The sequence below is a fragment of the Podarcis erhardii genome (genome assembly GCF_964252035.2).
Source record: "Podarcis erhardii genome assembly, chromosome: 17".
Classification (NCBI taxonomy): Eukaryota; Metazoa; Chordata; class Lepidosauria; order Squamata; family Lacertidae; genus Podarcis; species Podarcis erhardii.
The window spans coordinates 6357557-6384779 of NC_138515.1; the positions used below are offsets into that span (position 1 = coordinate 6357557).

The window sequence follows — 27223 nt, forward strand, 5'->3', positions numbered from 1 at the left end:
CTCGAGTGGCAGCAAAGGATCTAGGACAGGCATAGGCAACCTTTGGCCCTCCAGATGTTTTGGCCTACAACTCCCATAATCCCTAGCTAACAGGACCAGTGGTCAGGGATGATGGGAATTGTAGTCCAAAACATCTGGAGGGCCAAAGGTTGCCTATGCCTGATCTAGGAGTACCCCCTGGCAGATGTAGTTGATGGATTATATGGAGCTGGCGGAAATGACTGGCAGAATCCGAGACCAGGGAGAAGAGTCGGTGGAAGAAGATTGGAAAAAGTTTAAAGATTATTTACAGAAATATTGTAAAATTAATGAATGCTAGAAAAATGATGGAATGATGTTATGTGGCTTTAGCAGAAATGTTATAAGGAATTAGGTACAGACAGATTGTAAATGTATTAAAGGGAAAAAACAAGGTTAGAATATGTTAAGATTAATTACAGGATAGAAAACAGAGGAAGATGGAAAGGAATTGCTGAAACAGTTAATTGAAGTGGAATACAAAAAGGGAGGTGTGAGGAGGTCGCTGAAAGAAGTGAACGAAAGTTATGATATCGAAATTAATGGATGTGTTTTTAATTGTTTTTGTTTTGTTTGGTTGATTCAATGTTTTAGGGTTTGGGTTGTGGTGTTTTTGTTTTTGTTTTTGTATTGTATTGTATTGTTTAACTTTTTTCCTTCTCTTTTGTAATCTTTAAACTGCCAATAAATATTTTTTTTTTAAAAAAAAAAGATATAGGAGTACCCCCAAGCTAAAAACCTGCTCCTTCAGAGGAGGTGTAACCCTGTCAAGAGCAGGCGACCTCCCACCCATCTGGTCTTGGGAACCACCCGCTAACAGTGCCTAAGCCTTATCTAGATTGAGCTTCAGCTTCTTCTTCTTCTTCAAATGATCAAGCTTCTGTGTCTTTAGAAACACATGCAGAAACCTGGCAGCTCATTCCCTACCTCACACCTTTATCTCCAAGGCAGGAGAAAGAAGTCCCCTGCTTTATTTCTGTAGCAAGGTGCTTCTGTTAAAACAGGGCAGGCCCTACCATTAGGCAAGAGAGACAATCGCCGGAGAAACCCAAAGACAGGGGGGCAGAGCAGGGACAAGGGTTTGGAAGACAAGAGCTCTGTGTGTCATGCGGTTTGCTTGCCATGCATCGTTGACATTATTATTCTGTTCCCAAGCAGTAAAACAGAGCTGCCAGTCCACTTGGCTTTTGTACGTGGAATGGGGCAGCAAAGATACATTTTGCTCTTCCCTTCAGGCAGCAAAAAGGTATTGGGCTGGCTTTGTGTTAAAGAGAAGGTAGGACTTTGGTTAAAAAAGAGCAGTAACTCTGAACTCAGTTGTGTGGTAGAAGTGAAATAAGTAAGAAAAATGGGGTCATCCCAGAACTGTGCATGTTGCAGTTTTATTTTTAATCCCTTTCCTAGCAATTTCAAACATGGGATTTGCCGAGTGGTTCATTGTTGAGCTGATGTTTTCTGTGAAATATCCACTGCATTTTTCGCTGCATAAGATGCACCTGACCATAAGATGCACCTAGTTTTTAGAGGGGGGATGCAAGGGGAAAAAAATTCTTGAAAGGGAGTGCTGAGCAGAGCCTTTATGCATCCCAGGCTCTGCTCAGCGCTCCCTTTTACGAGCCGTGTGAAGCGTGTGTGCGGCGCTTGCAGGCTTTTCGCTGAGGAGGGAGACGGGCAGCCCGTCAGTGACTGACACGTTGATCTACCCTAACCACATGGTAATTATTGTTTTGCAAACTTAATTTTTTCAGATCAGACCATGGCTTCTTCAAGTAGGCAAAAATGTGTCAGTGTCCACTTATCCCCAGTATAAATATGACATATCGGCAAAAGTCAGAAATTGAAAGATAACTATAGCACGTACACGAAAATCGATTTCAGATTTGAAATCAGCATTGAAAGAACATATAACAGCAGCTGAAAAATCTCATGCAACAGAAAATGGAAAAATAAATGTTCCCCAGTATATTGTGTATCCCAAGGGAATACATTTTTTTGCATACCTCCAACTGAACATGTCATGTTCAATGCTATATAAGTCACTTACATTTATACTCATATTGCACTACTTTGACTATGTGTTTAATAAAATATTGAATTCTTGCGTTGCGAAAAACAAAGATTATGGTGAAAAGTGAAAAACATGAATTGCAAAAAAACCCTAGAGCTTACAGAACAAAGCCAACTTCAGATATGAAATCAGCACATCAAAATTAGGTTAAAACAACTGCAGGTGTCAATGCAACAAAAATGTTGTTTCCCAGTGTCAAAGCACCCCAGGGTGCCACAGCACCCTGGTTGAAAACCACTGCCATACTGTTTGAGGAGGGCAGATCACTAGCAGGGAGGGAATGGGGGCAGCAGGGTGAGATGGGGGGGCGGGCAGGCTACACATCGCTTGAGTAATCTTTGGATGGAGCTTGTACTCTTTTCCCCGATTCTTGCCATTGCTATCCTGGTGGCAAGTGAGCTGGCAGAGTGAAGGGACTAGCAGGCTGAGCTGAAAACCAGGAAACCCCTGGTTTGAATGTCCCCTCTGCCATGTACGCGCTGGATGGCTTTACGTAAGCCTCCCCCGCCCCCTCTCAGCCGTAGTCCTCTGCAATATGGTAGATAATAATGCCAGCTTGCTTTAGGATTGAGTAAGGAAGATTATGACTGAATGATCAGGTGACGGGCTTTGAACGCTTGAAAGGACTACATAAAGTGAAACTTCACAGCTAAGAACGGTAAGTGTACAATACTTTGAATTTTTCTTATAAAAAAACTGGTTAGGTAATTAGCTCATAACATACTGTTAAAAAGAAGGTTTTTTGGGGATCATTCTGCATGATCCCCAAGCCCCTTTAAAAAGATTTTTTTATTATTATTTTCACATATCAAATTATTCCAACAATTATATTTTCCGCCAATTTTCCCCCTCCCATCTCCTCCTCATACCCCTCCCTCCCCCCTACGACTTCCCTCAGTTCCTCTTTCTGATTTATTAACACATACTATTCTCTGCATGTTATAAAAATGTAAAAAATCTCTGAATTGTCCATCTATTATATTAACAAATAAATTTGCATATGTTTATTCAAAACCTGCCAAGGAGTCCAATTCGTTTTGTTGATTCTTTAAGTATTTTGTAAAAAGTTCCCATTCTTCTTTATGGTCACAGTTGTCCTTCTCACACAATTTGTACGTCAGTTTAGCCAGTTCTGCGTAGTCCATCAACTTCCCTTGCCACTGTTCTTTTGTCGGGATTTCTTCATTCTTCCATCCTTCCCCGATTCCATTCAAACCTATGATACTGTGTCAGCGGGGGTGGGTGGGTAAGAAGAGGAAACCAGCCAAACCTTTGTTAAGGCTGGCCAGTTCAGTGTTGTCGTTTAACATATCCAAAGAAGCAGTTCTGTAGCCATTGAGGCAAATTGGCAGGCCTTTCCCCCTCGTGTGGCTGGGTGGCAAGTCAACTTAGGATAGATTCACAGTACAGTGGTGCCCCACAAGACGAATGCCTTGCAAGACGAAAAACTCGCTAGACGAAAGAGTTTTCCGTCTTTTGAGTCATTCCGCAAGACGAATTTCCCTATGGGCTTGCTTTGCAAGACGAAACATCTTGCGAGTTTTTTTCCCCTTTTTCTTAAAGCCACTAAGCCGCTAATAGCCGCTAAGCCGCTAAGCCGCTAATAGCCGTGCTTCGCAAGACGAAAAAACCGCTAGACGAAGAGACTCGCGGAACGGATTAATTTCGTCTTGCGAGGCACCACTGTATTGCAGAGTTGGAAGGGACCCCAAGTGTTATGTACTGAAGTTCTCACCCTGGGCCAGCAGGGAGATACTGTAGATAGTTATGCAAATAAGGGATCGAAAGTGACGTTCAGTGATTGGATAGTTTTAGAAAATTGTTACAGTTACCTTGTACTGGACCTCTATATAAGCAGGCTGACTGAACCCTTCAGTTCAGTTCAGTTCTGGCCTCTGAATAAACAAGAGCTGTTTGAAGAATCGCTGTGTCGTCTGATATATTCACCCACAGCTTAACACCAAGGATCATCTAGTCCATGGGTCGGCAAACTAAGGCCTGCAGGCCGGATCAGGCCCAATTGCCTTCTAGATCCGGCCTGCGGACAGTCCGGGAATCCAGGCAGCCGGCATAGTGCACGCGCATGATGTTTTTTGTGACTCAGCCAGGCTTGGGGGGTCAAAAGTGAGGTGGGTGGCTGCTTGAGACAAGCCCCTTCTCCGTCCGTTGCGCATGCGCAGCAATCTTTTCTTCCAGGGTGGGGAAGAGGGAAAAGGAGCCACAGGTCGGATTTCCACCATGGAGCTGCCGGCGACTGACCTCAGGAAGGGCAGTTGTGGTGGCAAGGGCTCGGAGGCGCCTCAGGAGCGATGCCCGCCAGTGTCTGTGGCAGCGGCGCTCCCTTGCTGGAGGAAGCGGGGAGCGCTTGGGTGGCTGCACTCTGGAGCAGTTCTGCGCTCTGCTGGGGAAGCCACTCATTAGCTACATCGTACGAGCAATGGAAAGTGTCAGGGAACTGACATCGGAGCGAGAGGTGGAGGCAAGGCTCCCGAGCGATGCAGGAGAGGGAACCAGCAGAGGGGAAGGAATTCAGTGCAACACCAGTAGAGAAGGGAGGGAGATGGAGGATTCGGAGGGGGGTCTCCAAGGCTCTTCGCCTGAAACTAGTGGAGAGAGGACGGGCACGCCTCTGCCCACTCCTTCTCTGCGCAGAAGAGTTCCACGCAGGGAGAGTAGGCGGCGACTTGGTGTCAAACAACTTCTATGCTGGAAGAGGTCCAAGAAACGCCCACTGACGGATTCTGCAAGCGACTGAACGGTCATGGAGTGAAGGGCTGTCAGTCGAGGCATGGTTAGCCAGGCAATCTAGCCAACAGTAATGGCAACTTACGCACAAGTAACCCCTTATAACCATTACAGAAAGGTAAATAGCCGCCACCGCTTCGTCTTCCCTCACGTGGGGAAAATAACGTTTTTGCTTGAGCAGTGCTGGCATGACTTAGCGTGGCCAATGGCTTTTCCCTTCACCCATGCATGCGCACATGCTCTCCAGGGCTGGACAGAAATGGTGCGCTTACCTCAGCCCCCCACCCCGTCTTACGAGAGAAATAATAACTGTCAACGAGTAAAAAGCAAAGGAAGCAGCGTGGGTGTATGAGGGAAAACCCCCCTCCCCAAAAAATCACATTTGGGCAACGTTGGGGTTGGTCCCAATAAGTTTTTTTTTCCAAAAATGCGGGTCATAACCATGGCAACATATCGTCCGGCCCCCCACAAGGTCTGAGGGACAGTTGATCGGCCCCCTGCTGGAAAAGTTTGCTGACCCCTGATCTAGTCTAACCCCCTGCAAGCCAGGAATATGCAGCTCCAGGCTTACACCAGCTTATATACACTACTCTTACACCATATAACTTACACCATATATACACCACACTGACACCATATAACCAAAAATAAAGATGAAAAACAATAGGTCAAGGGGTGCTAGGTATGGGAGTTGTATGTGAGAGTTGGAAGGATGCTAGAAGGGGGAGACAGAGCTGTGTCTGTTATGTGTTGGATCCAAAGTTGTGTTTTGGATGCTCCCCTGGAAACCTAAGAGAGAAACAAGATCTATTGGGGTGTGCTCAAACATACCTACACTCAATCCCACAGATAATTCCTTTTCCCATCACCATCCACTCCCCCTCACCCCACACTTGTGTTAGAGCACTTTTAAGGATTGTATGAAATGTAGGTTTGTATGCTTGTATATTTGTAATACATGTGTATTAATGCGGAATTATTTTAACAATAAAAACTTTAAAAAATTTTTTAAAAAAAGATCTATTGGGGTGTTGATGTTGTGAGTCCCTATCTCCTGAACTCAAGTTAAATATAAATAAAACTATGTATCCTAAAAACACTTCAGTCTCTGCTGACCTTCATTCCAAGGAAAGTGAACCATCAGTAAAGCACTTGGAACCCCTAAAGTATCTTGCCGCTTGGAGACTGGGATGGTGTGAAACAGTACAATAATTCTCTGCAGGGACCTGTTGCCATCTCCTGATGCATTGCATTTTATGTTTTTTGGTTTATTCGTTGTGTCCGACTCTTCGTGACCCCCTGGACCAGAGCACGCCAGGCACTCTTGTCTTCCACTGCCTCCCACAGTTTGGTCAAACTCATGTTTGTAGCTTCGAGAACACTGTCCAACCATCTCGTCCTCTGTCGTTCCCTTCTCCTTGTGCCCTCCATCTTTCCCAACATCAGGGTCTTTTCCAGGGAGTCTTCTCTTCTCATGAGGTGGCCAAAGTATTGGAGCCTCAGCTTCAGGATCTGTCCTTCCAGTGAGCACTCAGGGTTGATTTCCTTCAGAATGGAGAGGTTTGATCTTCTTGCAGTCCATGGGACTCTCAAGAGTCTCCTCCAGCACCATAATTCAAAAGCATCAATTCTTCGGCGACCAGCCTTCTTTATGGTCCAGCTCTCACTTCCATACATCACTACTGGGAAAACCATAGCATTAACTATACGGACCTTTGTTGGCAAGGTGATGTCTCTGCTTTTTAAGATGCTGTCTAGGTTTGTCCTCGCCTTTCTCCCAAGGAGCAGGCGTCTTTTAATTTCGTGACTGCTGTCACCATCTGTAGTGATCATGGAGCCCAAGAAAGTAAAATTTGTATTAAAACTTGCATCCGGTTTACTTTTGTGTGCCCTGGGCTTCCTTTGTCTTGGAAGGGGGTTGATTTATCTCCAAGTAATGATGGCATGTAAAACAAGTATGAGCTTCAATGTAGGTTGAGGTCTAGCGTTCAAATTAATTATTATAAATCTGCTTAAATTCCTGCTGGCATGAGAAACTATCCAAAGTATTTTGTTTCCCCTCAAAGTAGAGACAGGATGTGTGTGTCTGTAAAAAGAATGAACCATAAATAAACTATAGGCAACTCAAGTAGATATTGTAACTGTAAACAACTATAAATAAATTATAAATAACGATAGGTAAATAGTTACAGATAGGTAGCCGTGTTGGTCTGCCATAGTCAAAACAAAACAAATTCCTTCCAGTAGCACCTTAAAGACCAACTAAGTCAGTTCTTGGTATGAGCTTTCGTGTGCATGGTATCTGAAGAAGTGTGCATGCACACGAAAGCTCATACCAAGAACTGACTTAGTTGGTCTTTAAGGTGCTACTGGAAGGAATTTGTTTTGTTTTGATAGGTAAATAGACATGATTCTTATGCCATCTGAATGGAAAAACAACAAGAGCAGTCAGATGGGATCTCTTGATATGGTTGTTACAGTATTTCATTGAATTAGAAACCAACATCAAAAAACTGTAAATTTGGGGAAGCTGGAGAGAATTCTGCATTAAACTAGGAAGGGTCTGCATCATGAGGGTCTGCACCATGAATACTGTATATTTGTGAAAGACCCCCAAACACAGAGAATCCATGTTTTTCAAGCTGAAAAGATATAGGCAATATGAGACTGCAATTCTCTAGGTGGGAGCAAGTCCCACTGAACTCATAGATATATCTATAGGACTGCAGGGTAAATGGTGCAACAGCCAATGCAATAGCTGTTTAACACATGATATAATTTAGATGCATACTGAAATATACTGTTAGTGACTGAGACGTGGAGGTATGCACCCACCTTTCAAAGAAAAGGCAGCATTTGTTCGAGCAGTGTGTGCAAATATGGAATGAACACAGAAAAGGTAGCGTTGTAGACTTAGGATAAACATAAGGTAAGGGTAAAGGGACCCCTGACCATTAGGTCCAGTCGTGGCCGACTCTGGGGTTGCGGCACTCATCTCGCTTTATTGGCTGAGGGAGCCAGCGTACAGCTCCCGGGTCATGTGCATAGCTGTCAACTTACAGATTTGAAAATAAGGGACCAGCAGCCTTGAAAATAAGGGACCAGCAGCCAAAATAAGGGACCTGCAGCCTCACCTGTTCCAGGCACTCCAGTCTTCCTGTCCTCCTGCAGTCTGGTCAAACTCATGCTGGTAGCTTCGAGAACACTGTCCAACCAACTTTGTAACCAGAGGTTCACCTGAATAGAATCTGAATCATAGGCACCACAAGGCCTATGCAGCCTCAACTTAAGATGGCTCCCCGGCCTGGCTTTGCACTGCAAAGTTTGCAGCAGCACGTGTAACAAAATGGCGTCCAGCATTCAAAAACCTCCTCAGCTTGCATTAACTAGCCACACACAAGGCATGCAAGCTCCACCCCCCAGTCGTTCTTAGACTTCTTATTGGGTGAGCAACACAGCCAAGCAACACAGTTGGAGCCTCCCTCCTCCCTGGCTGGCAGGGAGGGAGGGAGAGGAGCTGCTTCCTTTGAAACTTAAGGGACATCATTTAAGGGACATCTATCAATAAGGGACAGCAGCGGGACATGGCGCTGGAATAAGGGACTGTCCCTTCAAATAAGGGACACTTGACAGCTATGCATGTGGCCAGCATGACTAAGCTGCTTCTGGTGAACCAGAGCAGTGCACGGAAATGCCGTTTACCTTGCCGCTGGAGTGGTACCTATTTATCTTCTTGCACTTTGACGTGCTTTCAAACTGCTAGGTTGGCAGGAGCAGGGACCGAGCAACAGGGGCAAGAGGAGCTCACCCCGTCGCAGGGATTCGAACTGCTGACCTTCTGATCAACAAGTCCTAGGCTCTGTGGTTTAACCCACAGTGCCACCCGCATCCCTCAGGATAAACATAGAAATTAATAAATTCTAGGATTGGGATTATTTGGGGCGGGAAGGGAGAAATATAAACGGCAAAGGAATTATTGGGTAGCCTGGCCAAACTGGGGCCATTAAGGGAACAATAGAGAGCCATTGAGGGTCATCAACAAGACAGCTGGAACTTCTTGCCCCAGGTGTGACCAGAGACTGGAGATTTGGAAGATTGCCAGGTAACTGCTCTGGGGGAAGAGCAAGGTGCTCCTGGGGAGGAGGAGGAGGAAGTAGAGCTGAGATCCATCTTGGAGGAAGAGGTGAAAGGTTTCTAGCACTGCTGTGAGCCATGCTGGAAGACCTGGACTCCCTCCATGCAGACTGAAGGTGTAAATAGGCGAATAAACCCAATTTCGTAAAGCACGACAGTCTCTGCCGTGTCTTTTATTCTGCAAAGGGACACAGACCCTATGTGTGTGCCTATGACCCCATGCGCTGTGGCCACTGCTTGGTGGAGAGAGGGACGGGCACCGGGCTTTTCTAACAATATTAACAACCCAAAGGTAAAGGGACCCCTGACCACTGGGTCCAGTCGTGACCGACTCTGCGGTTGCGATGCTCATCTCGCTTTATTGGCTGAGGGAGCCGGCGTACAGCTTCTGGGTCATGTGGCCAGCATGACTAAGCCACTTCTGGTGAACCAGAGCAGCACACGGAAATGCCGTTTACCTTCCCGCTGGAGCGGTACCTATTTATCTACTTGCACTTTGACGTGCTTTTGAACTGCTAGGTGGGCAGGAGCAGGGACCGAGCAACGGGAGCTCACCCCGTTGTGGGGATTCGAACTGCCAACCTTCTGATAAGCAAGTCCTAGGCTCTGTGGTTTAACCCACAGCGCCACCCGCGTCCCTAACAACCCAAAAGACATCTGCAAAGGTTTCATACAGCTCTCCTATTCGTGTGCCATATTTGGTAGCCCAAACCCGGCAATATATTTGGCCTTTAGTGCAAACTTCAGCGGCAGATTGTAGCCACCCTTTGATAATTACAGCCTGATATCTACCCCTCTGATTAACATCCCTGCTGCCCAAAAGAGACATTGTGGCTGCATCTGGGTACCCAGCCGCTGATTCTAGTAGACTCAGGCTGCCTCGCTCTTAACAGCTTTGCTGCTACCATGTTCCTGTACAGCTCCTGTTGGTTTCAGAGAGAACTTCCCGGCGGATTGTACCCTCTGTTAATAAACAGAAGAGGGAGCAGAATGACTTTCTAGCGCAGAAAACTTTTGGTATGTCCCTGGGTAGCACAATAGCCTTCCCTGATTAGTGTGTGTGCGTAACATTAAAAATACAATGGAAACTGCAGGTAGCTGAACTGTTCCCAATTTGGGCAAAGGGAAACATCTTCTGTGCCAGGACAGTCCCAGTCTAAAATTGGGTCAGGCCCTGCTTTGTATGGGCATAATAAGCTTATTGGAATTCTTACTCAGCTGCATGTTCAAGTCAAATAGTGAAACGAGAGGGGACAAGGTGGCTTGTCAGAGCTGTTATTTAATCCCAGTACAAAAACTCTGTTCCCCCTTATTTACTCAGGCAACGCCGCCAGTTCATTCACCAGAAGTTCGTTCACCTGCACACCTTGTTTGTTACAGGATATCATCTGCAAACAGTGCCTTTCTGTCAGTTCTATAGTCCAAACAGGTCAGCCTCCGCTCCAGAGAAAAACTGGACATCCATCAGATGTGAAATATTGCAACAGGTTGAAACCAGACGCGGGAGCATTTCAGTCTCAGACCCCAGGTTTCCCAACCCTGTTCTGAGTCATCAAACTCAGACCCCTTTAAAAACAAAAATTGGAACCAAAGGAAGACTCCGGTAAGCTTACAGTCACTGTTTGACACTGGGGAATTTGGTCTCAACAGTTCCTGGAAATGGCTACCTCCTGAAAGAAAATTCTTTTTCTTTGTTAGGAAACTGTGTCACCCAAAGCATCACACTCACCCTGATTGGAGTGTGATTGGGTCATTCAGAACATTGGTGCTCCTCATAGCACTGTGGCACACCTCATGGGCTTAGCCAGGAGAGGCAAGCAAATAAATGAAGAAGAAGAAGAAGAGTTTGGATTTGATATCCCGCCTTTCACTCCCCTTCAGGAGTCTCAAAGAGGCTAACATTCTCCTTTCCCTTCCTCCCCCACAACAAACACTCTTTGAGGTGAGTGGGGCTGAGAGACTTCAAAGAAGTGTGACTAGCCCAAGGTCACCCAGCAGCTGCATGTGGAGGAGCGGAGATGCGAACCCGGTTCCCCAGATTACGTGACTACCGCTCTTAACCACTACACCACACTGGTTCCTCCCCCCAAAAAACATAAAGCCTGCCCCCTAAAATAAATCCTGGCTACACTCATGGCACACCTACCATCGTCTTGCACATTTCTTAACTTTTTTTGGCCTGCCATCGTTTACACACTCACCTAGGCAACCACTGCACGGATATGAAATAATGCTTAATCTGTAATAAATGGGTTGGTACTCAATTAAGTTTTATTCAGAGTAGACTTTATTATTGGAAATTATTGGACCTAATGTAGTAATATTCATTAATGTTAATAGGTTCACTCTAAGTAAAACTTAGTTGAATACCACTCTTGGCCTATACAGAGCCACATGATAGATACAGATGATAGTTAGATAGATATAGATAGATTAGATAGATAGATAGATAGATGATAGATGATATAGATGATAGATAGTAAAGGCTTTAAAAATCATATTGTCAGGAAAGCTTTGTATAATGTTTGGAATCGATATAAGGATTTGTTGGAAAGTAAAACACCCAGATGGTTGTCACCAATGGAAGCTAGAGCGGTGAAAAAACTTAACATGGATTCTAATTGGCCAAAATATTGTGAAATTATAGAATATGACGGTGAAAAAGTTAAATTACAGAGCTTTGAGAAACTAAAATCCAAAGTTCGAGACTGGTTACACTATTATCAGATAAATGAGACTTTTAAGCAGGACAGGAAACTAGGATTTCAGAAGGAGAGGTCAAAATTGGAAACAGAACTGTTAGAGACCAATACTAAGAATTTGTCTAAAATGTATAACTTGTTGCTGAAATGGAACACACAGGATGAAACGGTTAAATCAGCTATGATCAAATGGGCACAAGACTTAGGTCATGATATTATGTTTGCTGACTGGGAACAGTTATGGACCACGGGCCTTAAATTTACGGCATGTAGTGCCTTGAAAGAAAACATAATGAAAATGATCTATAGGTGGTACATGACCCCAGTCAAGCTTGCAAAGATATATCATTTGCCCAATAACAAATGCTGGAAATGTAACGAATGTGAAGGAACTTTCTACCACCTTTGGTGGACCGGCCCAAAGATTAAGGCCTACTGGGAAATGATCTATAATGAAATTAAGAAAATCCTTAAGTGGACATTTGCAAAGAAACCGGAGGCTTTTCTCTTGGGTATGGTCGGCCAATTGGTACCAAAGAAAGATAGGACTTTTTTCATGTATACAACTACAGCAGCAAGAATTCTCTTGGCAAAGTATTGGAAGATGCAAGAATTACCTACTCTGGAAGAATGGCAGACGAAGGTGACTGAATTTATGGGACTGGCAGAGATGACCGGCAGAATCCGTGATCAGAGGAGAGACAGTGGAAGAGGACTGGAAAAAATTTAAAATATATCTTAAGAACTGCTGTAAAATTTCAGACTGATAAAATGTCAAGGGGTAAGAAACAGAGAATTATAGCTGTAAATGTTTAAGTTAAGAGAACCTGAGGGAAGTTAAATATAGAAATGGAATGAAGGATTGCTAAAAAATTGGAAACAAGGGTGCAGTGAAGGGGAGGTATGGGGAAGTCATGTGTTGTTTGTGAATGTTTTTCTTTGTGTGTTTTTTGTTTATGAAAATTAATAAAAATTATTTAAAAAAAATAGATGATAGATAGTAGATAGATAAACAGATGATAGATAGCTTCTTCCCCTTTGCTTTTTATCCCCCTTTTGGCAACAGACCTTCCAAGTGACATAGAGTACATTTTTCTCCCACTAGGGGGAGACGTTTCACTAGAAAATAATATTAACAGGTGTCAAGTGGGGAGTTAAAACAAGTAAAGTTGGAAATATGACTTCAGAGTTATTGGCAAAGAGCAGAATGGACTTGTAAATGCAGCCAAGAATATTGGATCCTATTCCCAGCACAAGAAGTGGAATGGGATCTAGTGGCCCCCTCGTCATTATGAAGACTCTTGTGATTCCCAGCACATAGTTGGATTCTATGCATGTTTACTCAGAAGAAAGCATCACATTAGTTCTGTGAGACTTACTCTCAAGAAAGTGTGTACAGTAACCACCACTGCAAAGCGGTGTGGCCTACTCTCATGCCTTTTATAGCTGCTTAGCATGCAGAAATAAGTCGGTGAAACTTCTCACAGCATAGAGATTTACAGTCAGTCAGTCGGTTTTATTGAACATAGCCAAAGGCTGCCGCAATGTACACAGAATCATTCAACAATTAAAAGAAAATATACTGGATTGATACAAAAGACTTAAAACATTTATATTATCAAGAAATTACCTTCTCTAAACAGAGCTATAAAAGTACCTTAATATACAAATTAAGATATTAAACAATAAAATTTATAAGCTAAAATTATCATATGGCCACTAATATATTAAAAAATAATGTTAATTAATACAGTGTGCAATTATATTCGGAGTTTGGTGATAAAGATAGAATATAGCTTGATGTAGATAGGGTCAAATAAATTCATCTCCTTTACAGTTGGTGGCTACCTTGGCTATATAATTTGCTCTAATTTTCCTAGCGGCAGTTGCAAAGAGTGCTACACACCAGATCACATACTTATCTGTGTCTGCGAGGAGATATAAAATCATGTCAGAGGGTTTCTGGCCAGGGGACCTTGTCATTATAGGTGCTAAAAATCTTTCTCTTGCTTCATTATATAAGGGACAGTGCAAGATATAATGCATAAGGTCCTCTACTTCAGGACATCCCCTAATGCAAAGGCGTTCGTTTTTTGCATAGAGATTTACGTTAATATCTGCTCACCACATCAACTGGCTTTTAAAGGCCCAGCTACAGGAGCAGGTTGAAAAGTTGGCAACCCTTTGCCTCCTAAGCATAATCCCATCCTTGTTTGAAAGCTTTTCAGCTCAATGCCCTTTCCGGTGTTATGTAGTGAAGTTTCACCCTGGGCCAGCAGGGGGATACTGTATATAGTTTTCACTCAGGTCTGTAGATAGTTTTCACTCAGGTCCACGTCAGTTATTTTAGGCGGGAAACTCTGGGTTGTTGTTGCTATAATGTTGACAGCCGGCTGCCTATAAAAGCAGGCCGGCTGAGCTGTTTGCTGTTCAGTTCTGTCCAGCTTGCAAGTAAAGAGCTACTCTGGAGAAATCGCTGTGTCGTCTGCTATGTTCGCCCACAACTTAACACTTTCCCCCTTTTACTGGCTCTGCTCCTCTTCCGTGCCTTTAAAAGCAGCCTGACACCAGAGACGCCAACTATTCAACCCATCTCTGTAGCTGTGCTTTTCATTGCAGCTTCATACAGTTAGGTGATACTTCCCTTGCTGCCTTCAGCACATTGAGATGCGGTGAAGGCACAGCAGCAGGCCAAGACATTTTCTGATCTCTTGGCAACCCTGACTGACACGTGCACACAAATTTAGCAGCTGAAGTTTTATCTGACATGATGGTAAGTGCCCGGGAAGTTTCAGCTACTAAATTTCCCCCATGTTTTTGCAAATGATTGAGGCTAAGACAATTTGGCAATACGGCATATAAGATCTTCCACCTGAGCTGATCACCTCACCTTGCCTCAAGACCAGAACAACCATCTTCTTTATTGGCCAACACACTTAGGGCTCTCACAGCACCTCAATCTGTAGATTTTAGCAGATACTGCTGCTTAATCCCATACCATAAAGACCTTTACCTGCTCCTTTCTGTGCATCAAGCTGCTATTAAACGTTATATAGAAGTAAACGGGACCCCCACCCCAAACCAGACTTTTTACTTCAGGGTGGTCCAACTTTTCATATTAAGTGAGCGGGTGGTCTAAACCACTGAGCCTCTTGGGCTTGCCGATTGGAAGGTCAGTGGTTCGAATCCCCACGATGGGGTGAGCTCCCGTTGCTCGGTCCCTGCTCCTGCAAACCTAGCAGTTTGAAAGCACACCAGCGCAAGTAGATAAATAGGTACCGCTGTGGCGGGAAGGTAAACGGCATTTCCGTGCGCTCTGGTTTCCGTCGCAGTGTTCCATTGCACCAGAAGCAGTTTAGTCATGCTGGCCACATGACCTGGAAAGCTTTCCGCAGACAAACGCCGGCTCCCTCGGCCTGTAAAGCGAGATGAGCGCCGCAACTCCATAGTCGCCTTTGACTGGACTTAACTATCCAGGGGTCCTTTACCTTTTACCACACAGAATCTGTGGACTGCACACTGTCTTGTTGCATGAGGGGGTGGGGTGAGCGAGGGCAAACTTTGATGCTCCCCTCAGCCCTCTCACCTTTTTTCTAAAGCTGAGAAAAACGCTAACTAGGCTTTGGAAGGACCCTGCCAGAGCCCTTGCAGCTCATTCCCAAAGCCCAGCACCTCGCTTACACTGTGCCAGGGCTGGGGCAGGGGCATCAAAAGTTGCCAAGGGCCGCCCAAAACGGCCTTGAAGGCCACACACTGGACCACCCTGTTTTATTTCTTCATCAGCTTCTTGCCAAGCGGAATTCAAGAGGTGATGCTGTTTTCTGTCCTGCACCTGTAAGCTTCTCCTGGAGAATTTCGAATTTAACATAGGCGTGGTCAAGATGCCAGAAAGAAAAGCTGCCAAGCAGACTTAAAAACAGCAGAGCCAATTGATGGGAATTTTGAAACCCAATCTTGGATATGCAACTGTAAAATTCTAATCTGAAAAGCCAAATAAATAAATTTATGTACATATAAAGGATTTTGGAACTCAATCTCGGAACAACATCTCTTCCCCACCTCAATATACCTATCAATATTCCTGCCGCCGGAGTCCATCTGCCTCCCCTTTGTAGCTTTGGCGAGGGAAGAATTTTGGGTCCTGAGCTCCTCGGGGCAGAGACCCACCTCCGTCTCTTCCTACTCGGTCCAGCTCCAGGAGCGCCGATGGTTCCGGCCAGGCTCCCGCGTCCCAGGCAAGGCGCCGCGAAGTGGAGGAAGGTCGGCGTCCAAGACGATCGGACACTCGCAGGGCAGCTCGTGGGAACTCTGGCCCGCGGGTTGGCTGGCTGGCTGCCGCCGTCCAGGCCGTGCAGTCCTGGCTTCGGCCGCCGCCAGGTGAGCGGGGAGGCGGCGCCTCACCTGACTCAGGTGCACGGAGGGAAGTACCTGGGCGGGTCACGTGGCCAGGAGCGGGAGGCGGCGCCGTCGCGGGGTCGCCTTCGCGGGGAACAAGCGCTCCGGCCAAAGCAGCTCCGGGATCGGGAAGGGCCCGACGGCGGCTGAGCAGGTGAGAGGCGTCCGGGCGGCGAGAGGGGGGGGATGATTGGGGGTACCTGCCCCAGAAGAGCCCCACTGCGCGACCTGGCAACCCACGGCGAGGGAGCCAAGTTCTGCCCGGGACACCTGCCGGACGGGCGTGTGGCTGTGTGAATTAGTTTCTCCTTCTCCGATCTTGCTGCTCTTAGGGTGATTTTCGTGGCACAGGTAGGGTGGGATAAGTAGAGTGGGAAATGGAGGCTCCCTCCCCACTTTGGGGTCTGGACCTTTCCTGCCCCCCCCTGGCCTTTGCGGCTGCCACCGTCCGGCCCGGACTTCCCTACAAATGGGGAGCGTCTGTATCCCCCCCAAAGCCCCCCAACCCCCACTTTCCCGTTCTTTCCTGAGCAAGAAGGTGCCTGCAGTCCGAAGCCTCCTGGGAAAGGGGCGCTTCTGTTCTGCCCCGGATCTGGGGCGGGGGGAAAGTGATTTCCCTTTTCTTCCTCTTCCCTCCTCCTCCTCCCCCGCATCCACCTCTCCTGCTCGAGAGGAAACCGAGGCAGCTTTGCGTGGCATCTGCAAAGAGGCGCCGGAGTAGGAGAGCCGGCTGCGGGGCCGAGCGAGGGGGAAGAGGAGACTTGCTGCCACGGCTCGCTGTGACTTTGGCTTCCCAAGCGGCCGAGTTAACCATTAAGCAGCACGCCTGAACTGATCGCAAGCCAAGCCGGGAACCCGGGGAAAGGGGGGGCACCTCCTTGACCCCCCCTCCCCCAATCTGGGCCTTGCAGGCTGGGAATAACCCAGAAATTATCCTTTGGGTTTGCAATAGTCCCCAACCGGCTGGCTTCTTGCTGGTGTGTTCCTCGGTGTTGTTGTTGTGTTTTTAAAAACACACCACAAATTGCTATGGCCCGTCAGTGTGTGTTCTGTTTACCGTGCTGGGCTGTGTATCTGCTAGTACTTTTTAAAAAAACATAATTACTCTGCTAAGCAATTCTAGGATATGTTTGTGTGTGCAATCTCCTAGTTTAAGGACATGAGGAGCTGCGCCTTACTGGGCCAGACCAAGGTCTGCTTAGCCTAGCATTTTTATTTTCATTTTTGCAACCAGCGGCATGAAATAGCAGGAAACTCGCTAGCACTTTACATTTGGCCCACCTGGTTATGCAAAGGAGGCCAGGACTCCTGTGCCCATAAAAACCATCACAATGGGGTAGGTGGAGGAATTTCAGCTGGCGAAGCCCTGGGTTCACTGCCCATGGTAAGAGAGCTGCTGGTGGATGAAGGCTTGCCAAATGGCCAACTGGGAGAACAAAAACAAAGCAGCTGCACCCCATCTTGCTTTGCTTAATGGCAGTTAATATGCGCAAAACAACAGCTACTACTATGCTATAAGATCCACTGTCCTGTGACATCATATATGAGTTTGTACTACTGGTGAAGCCTAGGATGGCGAAACAAGGCTAATATTCCGGAAATCCTTGTCTTAGACTCTGTGAAAGGATTCTGTGGAACTGCAACAACCTTTTGTGTGGATTGATGGACTCTGTGAACAGACAGGTGGAATAGACTCTTTCACGTATATCGACCTTATGCATAAACTGATTAGAGAATGAACTGATCCACTGGGTCTTCTACTTTATTCGTTGAACTTTATGAGCTACGGTCATACCTTGGGTTAAATATGCTTCAGGTTAAGAACTTTCGGGTTGCATTCTGTGGCAACCCAGAAGTAACGGAACATGTTACTTCTGGGTTTCGCCGCTCGCACATGCGCAGACGGTCAAAATGATGTTATGCGCATGTGTGGAAGCGGCGAATTGTGACCCGTGCACGTGCAGGTGCACAGACGAGGGTTGCGTTCGCTTCAGGATGCGAACGGGGATCCGGAACGGATCCTGCTCGTATCCAGAGGTACCACTGTACTTCTGTTGTAATCTACAATTCCGTACAATGAATAGTATATATTATTTTTTCAAACGTACAGCTGGTTACGTCTTGTGTGTTTATTTAATGGCAGTTAATGGCAGCAGTTTGAAACACGCTTGGAATCACTGCAGGGAGACCAGAACAGACATCTGGGGTGGTTGCTGTTCCTCCTCACACCTCCCTTTCGTTTTCAAATTTGAGAAATATGCATGGCGCCAAATTAATTTTTTAACCCTTTCTTGGTTGATATTCGCCTTTGATTCCCTGGTTAGAGCCATGCTGACTTCCTGAGATGTGTTTTGCTTATGGGTCAGCCTTCCTGGGGCCTTCATTTCCCTTGACGGAGGCCCTTGGAGATGGCACTTGAAGCTTCATTTGGGGCTAATACATTTATGTCAGACTTCTGGCTGGTACAGCCAGGTTTTCAGAGTGAATAAATGCCCAGGTTTCCAACTTTTCGGACCAGGCATTCGCTAGCAGTATTGCTCTGTTTTTGTGGGCAAATAATTGTGTTTCTTGAGGGTTTGGTGACTCACGTAACAAGCCTGAGAAGAAGGGTTGCCAGTCGTCTTTCTCCTGGTCTCTGTGACTCCCTGGCCCTTTGACTGTTGGATGACAGGCAGAAATGTGCAGCTGAACTTTGTTTGCTTGTTTTGAAAAGCTTTACCTGCTGAATTCTTGCTTGACTTGCTGCTATTAAAAACTTCACTAGAAATTACATCCTCCTGAATTCATAAAGTTTGTTTTTAAAAAATGCCTTGGATTGGCATATGCTGGAATATTATTCAAATAGTTCTCAAGCGTTTCAGAACTTTGTATCTATTAGTGGAGTTAGATGTGTCCCTCTCTACTGAGTTCAAAAGGATTTTGTACCTTCTAGTTACCAGCTCCTGAACTGTGTATGAACAGGTGCTGGTATGCCTCTAGCTATTAAAAGAGAGACACTCAGTAACTATTTGCAGGCAATTAAACTTTATTTACTTTAGGATTATTCCATGGTGTGTTTATTTCAGGCACGAAAAAGTTCAGTGGTGATGGCAGCTCACCCACCTGGGCTACAGGGAAAGCCCACGTCATCTAAGGCATAAAATCTGAATGGCAACTACCTTCCACTTGCTGACATGGGGCATAGTCTACCAGCGTGTTACCCACAGTGGTGCTTTTCCATAATGCCCATCCGTCTAAATCAGAGCTGGATGGTTCAGAGCTGAACCTATAGCCCTCCAAGTGTTTGCTGTACTACAACTCCCATCGTCCCTGACCGTTGGCTGCACTGGATAGGCCTGATGGGAGTTGGAGTCTAACTAAACACGGCCACAGGTCCCCCACCCCTGATCAAAGTGGGAGCATTTTCCCCTCAGAGGGGCAGATCTGTCTGCCGTCGTCAGTGGTTCCCCAGAACAACCCGCAGTGATGGCAGCCTTTGCTACGCTGCGGAGAAGGGAATTTGAAGCCACTTTTGCAAAATTTGCATCACTCACTGCTATCCAAGCCATAATGGTTGGGCACCCCTTTGTGTATATCTGTACTCTCTTGGTAGACTAGGGACCTTGCCAAATACTCTTACGGCTTTGGCACACTGGCACCTCTTGACCTAAATTGCACCAGGTTATATCTAGGCAGAGAAAGAAAAATCTGTCTGTTACTAATTAGGAGATACTCTCGGGGATGGCGGAAAACAGCACATTTGGTAGTAGTTATTGAAGCTATGTATCTCTTGTTGGCATTGGTCTAATTTTGTGCAGGGCTGGCCAGGTCTAATAATAATAATAATAATAATAATAATAATAATAATAATAATAATGATAATAATGATAATAATGATGATAATGATGATAATAATGATAATAATGATAATAATAATAATATATAATTTATTGCTTATACCCTGCCCATCTGGCCGGGCCTCCCTTCCACTCCAGGCGGATTCCAACAGGATATTAAAAACACAATAAAACTTCAAACATTAAAAACTTCCCTAAACAGGGCTGCCTTCAGATGTGTTCTAAAAGTCAGATACAGTGGTACCTTGGGTTACAGACGTTTCAGGTTACAGACTACCCTAACCCAGAAATAGTATCTCGGGTAAAGAAGTTTGCTTCAGGATGAGAACAGAAATTGCACGGCGGTGGCGCAGTGGCAACGGGAGGCCCCATTAGCTAAAGTGGTACCTCAGGTTAAGAATGGACCTCCAGAACAAATCAAGTTCTTAACCTGAGGTACCGCTGTAGTTGTTTATTTCCTTGACATCTGATGGGAGGGCATTTCACAGGGCGGGTGGCAGTTGGAGAAGAGAGCCCTGTGTGCCATGTGGTCTGCACTGTGCCCCCTAAAGTCGCCTGGTGCCCTCGGGCATGGTGGAGGGCCTTTTTCTGGCTCTGGCGTTGAAGTAAGATCCGGTTGCCAGTTCAGTCAGCTTCTGTAAGCGGAACAGGGGATATGGGATGTGTCACTATCTTGTCCTTCATCTCAGTCAGCAAAATGTCTTGGGCTAGCTAGCCGTGAGCCTTGTGGGCAATTTGTGCATAATGTGGTATATGTGGTTCTGGTGCTTTGCACCATTGATTGTGATGCTGGCATCTTGAGTCCTGTCAGGGAAGAAGGCAGGGCATGAATAAAGACGTAATATATAATAATGATAATAATTTGTTCCTGACAAGGATCCAGCCTCACACTGTGATTCAACGTCACACAGTTACTTTGCTCAACATAAAAGGAGCTTGTCATGCTTCCATAGAATTGGTATCACCTCCCATTTTGAAAGATGACTCACAGAAACCTGCAAAGGTCATGGGAATGAGTCTTTGTCTTGAAGCTGCCTTTCTGACCTAGACTTCTCTTTGCCAAGGAATTTGAAACTGCAAGGATGTGTTGCGTAGGAGCCCCAGGCAAGGAGCAGAATACAATGTGAATGTTTGCTTTTACATATGATAGCACCAAGGTGCCTATTTTATATAAAGCCCAATAGCTCCTCTTCATGTTGGAGAGGATGCTAAATTATAGGTACATACCAACATATGTGGAGGGAATATCCACAAATAGAACAATTTTGGGAGAAAGTTTCTAAAGAGTAACTCAGATTACAGTTCAGACAATCCCAATGACTCTAGCTTTAGCCTTACTTAATTTATATACTTCAGATATGGACCAATTAAAAAGTAAAGAATTAATAACATATATATTAACAGCAGCTAGAATGGTAATAGCCAGAACTTGGAAAATTAACTTGTACTTAATGAATGTTGATCGCTGTGTAATATAGCCTGGCAAACGGCTATAATGGAAAAGTTGTTGCAAAAATTGAAGGCGGCAAGAGGAGATTTTATTAAATACACAAATGAGCCAGCATATATTGCACTAGGGTGCAGATATGCAGGCAATATTCTAGCTCACTCATATTATTGTGTATTTTCCAAGTTTATTTATTGAAGAATTCATTGGACTGGGTTACAGTAATCACCTCATTATTGTACCCTGTAAAATAATATATTAAGTACCATATTTTGCACACCTCCAGTGATGCTTTTTTGTGTCAGATGTCGGGTTTTGTGATTTATGTGTGTACACTTGTATAATAGAAAAGCTAAAAAATAAAAGCAAAACAAACAAAAAGGTCTGATCAAACCAATAGATTTATCATGAGGTGTTGATTATGATGCTAATAGTACAATCCTACAAATGTCTATTCAGTACTAAGCCCTATTAATTCAGTTGGGCTTCCAGATAAGTAGGTGTAGGACTGCAGGTGCCTCTGAAAACCAGCTGTTAGGGTCAAAGTAGGGGAAACCGTATTCATGGTTTGCTTGGAAACTAAACAGTAGACGGGGTGGACTGGGGTCTGATCCCATGAGGCAGTTCTTACCTCACTAATGCCACTGCTTTTGTCATCTCTTGTTTTTTTAAAAAATAATAATATTTATTCAACTTTTAAAGATTACAAAGAAAAAAAAAACAAAAAACAAAAAAGAGAAAAATAAAAAAGACAGAAAAAATACAAGCAATTAAAAAAAAACACACAAATCAAACTTTTACATAACTTTCTTTCCTTTGCTTATTTCCTTGACCTCCTCACACCTCCCTTTTTTGTATTCTAGTTCAATTAGATATTTCAGCAAATCCTTTCCAGCTTTGTTTTTATCCTATTAATTTATCTTAATATACTGTAATTTTACATTCTCATCTTTCACCAATTAACAAATCCATTTTTACCTAATCCTTTATATCATTTCTTCTAAAACCACATTACTTCATTCCAACATCCTTCTAACATTCCTTAATTTTGCAATGTTTCTGTAGATAAACTTTAAATTTCTTCCAATCTTCTTCCACCGACTCTTCACCTTGGTCTCGGATTCTGCCAGTCATTTCTGCCAGTTCCATATAGTCCATCACTTTCATCTGCCATTCTTCCCGGGTGGGTAAATCTTGTGTCTTCCAATACTTCGCGGTGAGTATTCTTGCTGCTGTTGTCGCATACATAAAGAAAGTTCTGTCCTTCTTTGGCACCAATTGGCCGACCATGCCCAGGAGAAAGGCCTCTGGTTTCTTCTGAAAGGTATATTTAAGTACCTTTTTCATTTCATTATAGATCATCTCCCAGAAAGTCTTAATCCTTGGGCACTGCTTTCTTCATCTCTTGAATGTCTTGTTGCATCAAACCCAAAAGCCCACCTAGTCTAGCATCCTATTCTCGTAGCGGCCAACCAGATGCCTATGGGAACATGAATAATTTTAGACTTTTCAACTAACTGTAGGATAAGAGAACTAGCCTTTGAATAAATGGGGAAATAACAGGCATTGATGGACAGCTCTGTGTGATGAATGCAAATCTTGCCGAAACCATGGCCTAGAGCAAGGGTCGGCAAGGTTTACCTCGCCTGGGCCGGTTCACTCCAGCGGAGATCCCTCCATGAGCCAGACTGTGCCCGTGATTTCCGGCGTCTGCATCTGCGCAGATGTGATTTCCGGTGTCTGTGCAGTCGCGATTTCCAGCGCCGCGGAAGCGAGTCCCCGCGCCATGCTGTGCCAGTTTAGTGCAGTGCGCGGGGACTCGCCAAGCGGGTGGCTCGTTTTGGGGGCAGCTTGTCGGCTGGTTAAACGACCCCCATGGGCGGCTTGTGGCCCACAGGCCTTAGGTTGCCAACCCCTGGCCTTGAGTTTTGGAATGGTGCTCTTTCCATTTCAAACTACAGTTAGGTAACTGAATATTTCAATCCTTCCGCAACAACAAAAGCCCTGCACACAGAAAATGAGCACATCAGGGAAGAAGACCGCACTTTAGCCTTTTTCCTGATAGGCTATATTCCTCTGTGCAGGGAGTCCTGCCCCCGCCCCCTGCGCCTCAAAGTAATCGTTGCAAGATACAACCCAATGCAGTTCAGCATTTGATTTTGTTGACTTTATATATAGTGGGCCTGTATGCATGAGAATGGCTGATAAGCATCAACTTTGTAATAAACTGGTGGGCACCAAACAGGCAGAAACTATGCAGGCAAAGAGTCAGAATAGATGGATCGCTGGAAACATCAACTTGCAAGGCTGTGGAGTTGAAAAAGGACACCCCAATGTTAGGAAACATTAAGAAGCGGGTCAAAAAATAAGTGCCTATGCAAGATCAGATAAAGCCAATCTTTAAGATCTTCCAAGGACACCCTGCTACTCTCTTCATGACTATCAGATTGTAACTTGGTGACACTAGACAAGCTGGCCTTCTTAGTGATGGCACAGATAGTGCGTTAGTGAGCCACAGACAGTGGTGACCTGTATATGCCTTTTAAAAACATTTACACAAGCTTTCGGGGTACTTTATTCTTTCCCAAAAATTGCTTTGTACAATGTTCAGTTTTATTTGTGTTATCTTTTTTATTATTATCTAATTTTAAGGAAATTTTATTGCATGTTACTTGTATTTTTACTGTCTTTTATAGAAATTTTAACTATATAGTGGTACCTCGGTTTAAGAACAGTTCGGTTTAAGAACGATTCTGTTTACAAACTCCGCAAAACCGGAAATAGTGTCTCAGTTTGAGAACTTTACCTCGGTCTAAGAACAGAATCTGAACGGTGGAAGGGCACCGGCGGTGGGAGGCCTCATTAGGGAAAGCGTGCCTCAGTTTAAGAACAGTTTCGGTTTAAGAATGGACTTCCGGAACGGAATGAGTTCGTAAACCGAGGTACCATTGTATTGGTAGAAAATTAATTAATTGATAAAAGGCCCAGCTAGTTTAGTATTGTGGCCAGTTAGATGCCCCTGAGAAGCTCTTGAGCAGAGCAAGAGGCGAAATAGTTGACTCCCCAGTTATCTCCAAATTTGTTAGGTGCCATAAGGCCATTAAGGTAATCGGCCTTTCCCAACCTGGTGCCCTCCAGATCTTTGTGTGAGCTGCTTGTAATGTGGTGGTGATGGTTTGTGCAAGTGTGTCTGTCTGTAGTTCCAAGTGGTGTTGGTGGGAGGCAAAAATCCCATGGCGGGGGGAGCACATCGAAGCCCATGAACATACCGAAAACAGTCCTTTGGATCCCCTCCAATGTGTAATTAAGCAAAAGAATTCATCGCCACAGGACATGGTCAAGCTTTTAGAAAAGGATTAGATTGATTCACTGGTGGGTACGAGACACAGTAACTCCAAGAGGCAACCTTTTGTGTTGTTGATGGTTGTGGCTGCCAGATGTGTCTTGCTGGTGAACTTGCTAGGCACATCTCATGGTATTGTTGCAGGCAGAAAGCTGGGTTTAGGTGGATGATTGATGGATCTGACTCAGTAAATTAAAATTCCTGCCGACATGACTATTATGCAATGGTGCAGTTTTGTTTCCAGCGCTGGAAATGGAGCAGCGCTTGACGTGTACTCCCACTGAACCAGTAATCTGGGGAATGTTCAGTTTGAAATGTTCTGCTGCGAAGCTGGTGGGGTGCTTGTGTGTTTTGGTTTGTGTGTGAAAGATTACCAAAATCATCTGAAAACGGAAGGCACCAATGAAGTACTAGAAGAGGGGTCAGCATACTTTTTCAGCAGGGGGCCGGTCCACTGTACCTCAGACCAGGTGGTGGGCCGGACTATATTTTGATAAAAAATAATGAATGAATTCCTATGCCCCAAAAATAACCCAGAGATGCATTTTAAATAAAAGCACACATTCTACTCAGGTAAAAATATGCTGATTCCTGGACCATCCGTGGGCTGGATTTAGAAGATCCAACCACGGGCCTTAGTTTGCCTACCCATGTACTAGAACTTCACAGAGCTCCTTGAGGTCCAAGGTCTTTGGAGTGTTGTTTATATAGTGGCTTCAATGTGCCGGGTGCTTTTCAGAGAACAAGATTGCAGCTCCCTGGTGTGAGGAGCTTGCAGACTAAGACTTGACACACAGGAAGTGGAAGCAAAAATAAATATGTGGATTTCCCCCCAGTTATAGATGGTTGCAGACTTAGATGTAGTTGGCTGTGGCAGAAAGTCATGCTTCTCAGCAAACAACAATGTCTAGAATGTACATAAGGCCTGAGGACTGTTAACATGTGTGGGCCTGCTAACATTGGGGAGGTCGCTATGGCATAAGACAGCCTCCACCCTAACGTGATGCCCTTCAGATATTTTGGACTACAGTTTCAGTTGGCCTCAGCCTGCATGATGGGGGTTGTAGTTCACCCAGCAGAAAGGAGTTGCTGTGGGCTTCCCTTTCCTGGGTGTAGAGGCTTACAGATGTCTTCCATCTGAATCAAAGCGCTTCTTCAGCCTGAGAAAGTGGCAAATATTTTGTGTCTGGATTAAGTCGTGGAGAGGGATGGGGAGGGGTGAGGACTTCATACAATGGGGGCATACTAAGGGTGAGTACAGATACACGTTGTTTGAGCAGTTGAGAGCAGCGGTGGGTGGAAATGTAGTTGTGCTGTTTTGCAGCAGAGGCTGGCAGTGAAAGAGTGCCGACCGATGAGCATTGTAATGTCAAAAATTGACCTTCCCCCTCCACCCTGCTCAGAACAATCTTTCTGCTCCTCTAAAATGGATCTTCATTTCTGAAATGGCAAACAAATGTTTCAATCGGGGTGTTGCTAGACTCCTGACTCACACCTGTCCCAGCCAGCAGAGCCAGTGGTCAGGGCTGATGTTGCGACAACATCTGGAGGGCCACAGATTCCTCATCCCTGCTTTAAAAGAATAAGCAATGAATGTTGTTACTGCCCCCTCAATCCTTCCAGAGCTGTGCTCCAGGAGTCTTGGCCCTCAACCAGGGTCTGTTCCCTGAAGGCAACCCTGTATCGGGAAATTTTTAATGTCTAATGTTTTACAATTTTTTATGTGCTGTAAGCCACCCAGAGTGGCTGGGGAAACCCAGCCAGATGGGTGGGGTATACCCATTTACCTAGTAACCTTCAAAATTCCCCAGTCTCTTTTCACAGCGGTGAGAGGGGGGAGGACAGTTCTCTTGCATTGCCAATGACCTTCAATGGCCCTGTGTTGTTTCTTAATACCTTTAGCTTGGCCAGGTAATTTGCACAGGCTAGCTCAAGAATTCCTCTGCAGCTTGTATTTCTCCCTTCATAGCCCAAATAATCAAAATCCTGCCATTTATTAATTTCTAGGGTTAGGGGGTCCCCTTCCCAAACTTATAACAATATATACACTTTTGTTGTTATCTAGTTGTTTAGTCGTGTCCGACTCTTCGTGACCCCTTGGACCAGAGCACGCCAGGCACTCCTGTCTTCCACTGCCTCCCACAGTTTGGTCAAACTCATGCTGGTAGCTTCGAGAACACTGTCCAACCATCTCGTCCTCTGTCGTCCCCTTCTCCTTGTGCCCTCAATCTTTCTCAACATCAAGGTCTTTTCCAGGGAGTCTTCTCTTCTCATGAGGTGGCCAAAGTACTGGAGCCTCAGCTTCAGGATCTGTCCTTCCAGTGAGCACTCAGGGCTGATTTCCTTCAGAATGGATACGTTTGATCTTCTTGCAGTCCAGCCAGAATACTGGCAGAGCAGGTGACTGAGATCAGTGTTCAAATCACTGATAACTTTATAGCATGTCACAGGTATGTTTGTATGTTTTCTTATTTCTGAAATTGTATCGCTACCCCTTCAATGTTGCTGGCACTCCCAGGGTGTCCTACAGAAATA

At 45.1% G+C, this 27223-nt stretch overlaps 1 protein-coding gene and 1 long non-coding RNA gene across 3 annotated transcripts in view; one reads left to right on the forward strand and one right to left on the reverse strand.

Annotated features, from left to right (window-relative positions):
• Positions 1–13200: 13200 nt before the first annotated feature.
• LOC309332548 lies at positions 13201–15969 on the reverse strand. Its single transcript, XR_014152161.1, has 3 exons — positions 15737–15969; positions 14170–15648; positions 13201–13895 (listed from the first exon to the last, which is right to left on the reverse strand). It is a non-coding gene; the product is annotated as an uncharacterized lncRNA (long non-coding RNA).
• Positions 15970–16087: 118 nt separating this feature from the next.
• The window catches only part of CRB3 (crumbs cell polarity complex component 3), a 30235-nt gene continuing 19099 nt past the window's right edge, over positions 16088–27223 (forward strand). Inside the window, exon 1 of one of the 2 annotated variants that reach the window (XM_081845722.1) lies at positions 16088–16216. The gene's annotated coding sequence lies outside the window, so the exon portion shown is untranslated. Of the gene's footprint in view, positions 16226–27223 lie in introns of both variants that reach the window. The other variant, XM_081845721.1, reaches the window with a different exon arrangement.